This window comes from Tasmannia lanceolata, unplaced genomic scaffold (assembly GCF_043159265.1).
Source record: "Tasmannia lanceolata isolate RefF3 unplaced genomic scaffold, GAP_Taslan_0.1 ptg000024l, whole genome shotgun sequence".
NCBI lineage: Eukaryota > Viridiplantae > Streptophyta > Magnoliopsida > Canellales > Winteraceae > Tasmannia > Tasmannia lanceolata.
In genome coordinates, this window is record NW_027518701.1 from 3890455 (window position 1) to 3897850 (window position 7396).

Sequence of the window (7396 nt, forward strand, 5' to 3'; positions counted from 1 at the left end):
ATGAGGGATCTAGAACCCACAATTGACCAGAAATCTAAACTCGTTACCTGGTTACGAGAATGGAAGGTATAGGGAGTTACCACCACATGCACCATTCCTGCCCGATAATCGGTCTTCAATTCCAAAAGTTAACTCTTTTGAATTTCTTTTAAATGGCTCATTTAACTCTATATTAATGTGCGAACTACGTGACATGCATCCTAAGATCTAATTTCAGTGTAATTCCTAAATGTATATCTTGATTTTCTTAATTTGTTTGAATTCAATCTAAGTGAAAGTTCTCCTAAAATTCTAATTTCATGGAAAGTCCTAAGGGATTTAATTATTTTTAATTTAAGGATTAATGTATAAAACCCCACCACTTATGTGTGGAGCAGACTCGGGCTTGGTATGCCACTCAAGTATCCAAGCTGCCTATGTACCCAAGCCTCACTGGGATCAGAGTCGACGTAGTTCGGTGCACCTGAACTAAGCTACTTATGCCTAACTCATCTAGGACACCGATCTAGACTGGATTTACTGTTTTAACAGTTTAAGAGAAATTATTTAGTTCAAGTTGAAGATTTATTATCCTAGGACTTCATCTGAGATGCTATATGGTCCTATCTAAGTGCAAGACACCCCTTAGACTAATGCACGTAAACCTACATCCTAGGTAATTAGGCTTGTCCTAAGAGAAAAGTGAGGTGACTAGTGTAACTACATCTACGGCACGGTTGCTATCCATAGCAAACGCCCGTGATGAGACTGGACTCCTAACTCTAGGACTCCCTGAAACTTAGGACACAACGTGACGTAAGTGTTCCTAAGGGGCCCTAAAGATTCCTACGATAGGAGACCGTAATCCAACGGCTCCTAAGACGCGGATCGAGTTAATTCGAGTTGTTAAACTTAAGGATTTTTTATTTTTGAGAATTTTCGATTCCTAAACATCTAAGGAATACCAAAGGCTCTATGGTTCGCAAGTTTCGGCCTCGAATCGCAACCATAGAAGGGAATCGTGCTCTCAACACTTGTATAATTTAGCACGTAAATTATAGTATCTTATTGCCTGGCATATTTCTCAGGATTTCCGTGGACAGTGGACCTCGGAGCCAATATCATACTATAATTTACGCACTCCAATTAGGCAGGATTAATCGCAATTAGTATACGATTACGGTTGCAATCTCGGCAGCTAAATTATCCTAGCATGTAATTTTACAAAGGAAATCTATTACTCCTAAGATCTCTGTTTCAAATGGCTTACTGATTGAATACATGATGAAAAGTTAAAGTTCGCTGAAAATTTTCAAGGTGCTTTAAATCAATTTGGATTTTTAAATGAATTTATCACAATTGGATCAGATTAATGATTTTACAAAGAAGCCTATAGCTAATTAAGTTATCTGTTCCAGAAACTTTAGGATATAATGTGTTCTTGAAAAATATATTCTGCTTTAATTTTTCATGATTTTAAAGATTGAAATTCGATTTTTAATTGATTTTCCACTTTCGGGTCAGATTTATGACATTACATTAACAAACATAGCAAATTAATTTCAAATCCAACCAAACTTTTACTAGACCATTCTCGGAAAAATAAAAAATTATGAGAAAACATTCAGACATTATGTCGATAATTGTCTATTTTTAACAGATATATTCATGTTCTGGTCAGAGCAATTAAAAATCAATACAAAATATTAAAATATGCCCAAAATTTCTGATAAATTCACAATATGATTCTGATTGGTCAGTTCATCTTGCTACCAAATTTCAGTTTTCAAGGAATTCATTTAATGATATGTCCTTCATATACATGAAAATCAGTGATTTTATCAAAACAATTCCAGTAGAAATAATAAATCAACTCCAAATCTTTTGAAAATTTTTGTGACATATTTAAACATCAAAAATCTAATGAGGACCAAATTTCAATCAGTTTCGAATTGTTTTGTTATACGAACGATTTTTAGAACCATCAAAATCCTATTTCCGGGTATTACTTAAACGAATTTTTGAGCCATCAAAACAAATGAAATCTACCGGAATTTTTAAATTTTTGGTGCTACTTTAACCACATTAAGACTCAGAAAACATAGCTTCACGAAAAACCCTTGGTTTCAAAACACTCATTTTGTAAAAATGATTCAAAAGCCACTAGATATCCCAATCAGTTAAACGCCCAATTTTCTCATATAACGATTCTTTTTTTTTATTTACCAAAATTGATAATCAAATAAACTGACCCACCAAAATCATATTACATCATGCATGGTAGCATTTACGAAAATCATGAAGAAAACAAAGAAGAAACGGCCCTAAGCATGCTCCTTGTCTCTAGGGTGCATAAATCCGAGGTATACGCTTTGTCGCACCCTTTTATACGCTTTAGAAAACCCCTTTGATGAAGTCGCGAACAGAAGCTATGTGTGACGACCCGCAGAAAGATGGCTGACTCGGCACAATGAAAAAATAACACCACCAAGAGAGAATGAGTGAACTCTTTTTTTCCTTTTTCACCAAATAATAGAGAAGGTTGCACTTATGAGAGGAATCAAGAGGAGAGAATCAGAGAGGAGAGAGAGAGAGAGAGGGATAGATTAATGGGTTTTTTTTTATTCAACTTGAAGAAAAACTTCTCTCCCCTTTTTTCCCGAATTCCCCCTCTTTTTGTAAGGCTGCCCTCCTTTTTGTGAATTTCCTCATAAAATGCTTTCATTTTCCCACATTTGGTGTGTTGCTAAAAAAAACAATCCTCCAGGAAGAGAATATCCGAATCTTATTTCTAGAAAGAGGGGGGTATTACCAAAATATTCAAGGAGAGAGAGAAAAATTACACCATGCTTTTCTTATAAATATCTCCTCTACAAAATAGCGACACATGACTTCCTCAGAGTAGCTATTCGTTTGGCTGGGTAAGAAATAATTGCCTAAATCTTAGCATGAAGATAGCTGCCATAATAAGGTAGTAAGTAGAATGGGGAGACATTGCCGAATTTATTTTTTAGGAGGTGGAATTACCCAACGTAACACATGAAGATGGGGCAACCCAAAAAGAGGTGACCGAAAACCTTGTGGTCATCCACATCACGTGCATGTATTTGAGGGTATAGTGGGCCCTGTAGATCAAACCATTGAGTTCCAATCATATTCAAAGTATAAAATGATGGGCCTCATCCAACCACAGCTTGATGTGTAAATTGTAGGCCCCACACATCAGATTATGAAGTTCAAAATGATAGTAGCACCACCCATACAAGAAAAATAGTGGTTCCACAGACGCATAGATTAATGATGGTGGCCCCACACATGTCCAGTACTAGTGAAATTGGTGGACCCTACTTTCTATAATTTAGAATTTAACTTATAGAGACAATTGGGCATTCCTTTTTTTATCACTTCTTATTGCCATTTTTAAGTGCATGCTTTCTTTTTCTTTTTCGTCCACAGAGAATACCAACGTGAGATGCCCTCTATAGAATTCCTCCTAAAATTGGTTGCTTGGATTCTTTAATCAAAGAGAGTCCAAAGTTGACTACTCACTTCCTTTAAAAAGAGAACGATTTGATCCAATATTTAGAAGGTGAAAATCGATACAAATTTTATAGATGGAATGTGGCTATGTTGACAAATTAAAGGCCGCTCTTTCCCAATCATATTGTCGATCTTTTTCATGAGAGAGCCATTGTCGTAATGCCTCCCAAAATATCAGCCCAAACAGATCTCTTTTCCAAGTAAAGCCTTTTTAAGATAATTTTAAAGTAGGCCCTACCAAGCTTTCCTAATTTCCTTCTTTTAGTGTACTTCAAATATCAAAACACTTTGAATGATGTACAACTCTTGTTAATCGAATCCTCACGAGATTAAACTCTGAGAATGGTGGACCCTTCTTCATAGCCGAATTTTGATTCCCTCAACAACTCGAATTTTCATCTTTGATAATAAAAAAAAAACATTTAAAAAGGCAATAGTGGGCCCTAATATGTCGATTGTACCCCCTATTCCCATAGATGATCTAAGCTGTTTGATTGATGGGCCCAACACGCACATTGGTTGCGCCCCCTCACTTATTTCCAATGATGATCTAAACTGTCCATTTAGATGGGTCACATGGTGTAAATTGGTTATACATCAAAAGCCGCTTCTATAGGCTAATTCGAGCTATCAAATTAATGGGGCCGCGGCGCAAACAAGTTGTACCTCTAAATCCCCCAAATTATTTTTCATAAATATCGATGCAGGGCACACTTGCTTGATCCCATTCCAATCGAAATGTTCAATGCGGGCTCATCCAGTGAGTCCAAATTCTCTCTTGTTTTGATTCTTGCGAATAACCCTTCTCAACACTTAGCAGGAAAACGCAAAACATGACGGAAATGACCGAAAAGATTTAAAAATGTAAGAGACGGACGCGGGAAGGAGAGACACTAGAAAACCGATAGAAAAACACTGACTTCTTTGTTGATTAAGGAGGAGCAAAATGAGGGTGTCTACACAAGCCGATAATAAGGCTTCCCCCCACATGTTAAGTGGTAGCCCTGAACTAGTTAGCATGGCATTTACCATGTCAATTAGAGTCCTATTTTTTCTTTCTGCAACTCCATTTTGTTGTGGAGAATAAGGTGCCGTCACCTCATAAATAATTCCATATTTTCTACAATATTCAAAAAATTCATTTGAGGTGTATTCACCACCTCGATCTGATCTAAGTATTTTAATTTTTTTTTCTAACTGATTTTCCGCTTCAGTTTTATAGGTTATAAATTTTTCTAAAGCTTCATCTTTAGATTTAAGAAGATATACCATTGCAAATTTTGATTTATCATCTATGAAGGTAATAAAATATTTATTTCCTCCTCTAGTAATAGTGTTCTTTAGGTCGCAAACATCACTATGTACTAGTCCTAGAATTTCTGAATTTCTTTCTATTGATTTAAATGGTTTTTTGCTAAATTTTGATTGAACACATATTTGACACTTTGGTTTTTGTTCAATACAAACATTTGGAATCATACCTAAATTCTTCATCCTTTTGATAGATTGAGAATTTACATGTCCTAATCTACCATGCCACATGTCATACGATTCAATAATATAAGCAGAAAAATCAGAAATTTTATTGATTTCATTGATGGATACATTGAGCTTGAATAAACCTCCACAAGCATAACCCTTTCCCACAAACATCCCACCCTTGGTGAGAATAAACTTATCAGATTCGAAGACGAGCTTGTTCAACAAGTAGCCAGAAATTAAGTTCTCCCTAACTTCTGGAACATAGAGAACTTGGTGCAGTGTGAGAATCTTGCCGGAAGTAAGTTTGGGATCAACCTTCCCTTTCCCCATGACCTTAGCCGTTGAGGAGTTACCCATGAAAAGCATTTCACTTTCATCTACTTGATGATAGGTGACGAACGCACTTCTGTCACAACAGACATGTACAGTGGCTCCAGTGTCTACCCACCAATCACTCACATTGAACACCATGTTCACTTCAGAGTCTACGGTTATAAGCTTCTTCACTTCGGTTCCGTGAATAACAGTTCCAAATTCCACCATATTGGCTTGAGGAGCGGGTTTCGCTTGAGAGTTTCCGACATTTTGGAAAGTGTCTTTTCCCTTTCTATGTCGACATTGTCTAGCATAGTGTCCAAGTTTTCCGCAATTGAAACAACCCTCTTTCTTCTTATTTTTGTCTATCTTTTTGTTACTTTTGAAGTGGTTTCGGTTCTCCATCTTCTTCTTGTTTTGATGAGACCCAAAGTTTTTATTTGTTTTCTTCTCAGTAGTCTCAACAAGATTGGCCTTAGAAAGGAGTTCCGATTCTTTGTTCCTATGTTCTTCTTCTATTCGGAGTGTTACTAGGAGATCTTCTAAAGATAATTCATCTTTTCCATGTTTAAGACTTTTTCCGAATTCCTTCCATGAATGTGAAAGTTTATCAATAATGGCCGCCGAATAGAAACGGTCATCCATTTTGATTCCTTCCGCTAGGATCTCATTCAATAGGAGTTGGAATTCATGAACTTGTCCTAAGACGGGTTTTCTATCTACCATCTCAAATCTAAGATAGTTTCCAACTACATAATTTTTCACTCCGGCATCTTCGGTCTTATACTTTTTATCTAAAGCTTCCCACATTTCTTTGGTGGTCTTCATTCCACAATACACGTCATACAAGACATTCGTCATGGCATTAAGTATATAACCACGACACAAAAAGTCATCATTTTCCCATTTTTGAGTAACCTCGGATTGAGCGGGCTCAAGCTCTTCGGGACTAGGCTTGGGTGTGGTCAAGACATAGGCAATTTTAAGAGTTGAAAGCCAAAAGAATAAGCGTTGTTGCCAACGCTTGAAGTTCAATCCGTCAAACTTCTCTGGACGAGTGTAATCTTCACCGGCCATGTTGAACTAATCCAATAATCTATCTTAAGATTGTTGGAAAATAATCTAGGGGTCAAATAGATTAGTTCAACAAAACTAGTGATATATTTAATTGAAATGAAATAAAGAAAGGGTCACCTTTGATGATCCCGAATGTAAACCGCAAATCCGTAACCAAAGATCAAAGCATATATGTGAGAAATTGAGAAGAATTTAGTGGTAGAGGCACGTTACGGAATAACGCTACCCTTAAGATAGATTATCGCCCCCACCACGCTTGGTATGCAATCGGGTTCTCTTGCGACCTATCTCCAGGATACAACACCACTAGACTTGTCTTTGACGGTGTGCACGCACCGGCTCGGACCTTGTGAACACGATATATGCCCAAAAGAAATCTTACAAATGCTTAAAGCTTGAAACTTGTAAAATTACAAGTATAAAAGAAGAAAACTCAAAACGGAGAGCAAGATCAAGGGACTGTTTTTTAGTGAGGAAAAACAAGAGGAAGGAGATGGCCTTTTGTAGGACACACCAAAGAAGTGTATATAGCAACAAGCCTTCAATCCTCAATGTCTCTCTCATACCCAAACGTTTCTCCCTTTATTGCAAAAAGGAGTTGCAAATAAAATATTAAATAATCATAAAAGTGTTGAAGAGACATGGCCCAAAGCATATAAAATATTAAAGATAGAATAAAAGGTGTCTAGGGAAATCAGTTACACCATATAAAATTTTTGAAATTTTGATTCAAAAGTCAAATTATCCTTTAAAGCCTTTAAATGCTTAAAATATCCAACAAAAAATCCCTGAATAATGTGTTCCTGGCTACCCTGCTTGGATAATTTTATCTCGAATAAACCCTAGGATTGGTTACCCTGCTTCTGTAGTATATCTTACCCATTGGGGCTATTCTCAAGAACAAACAGTAGATAGCAAGACAATCCAAGGATAAAATAAACCCTGCTTACTATCTCCACGGAGTGTTAGAATATGTGAGATCTCACCATTAGATTGAGTTGAG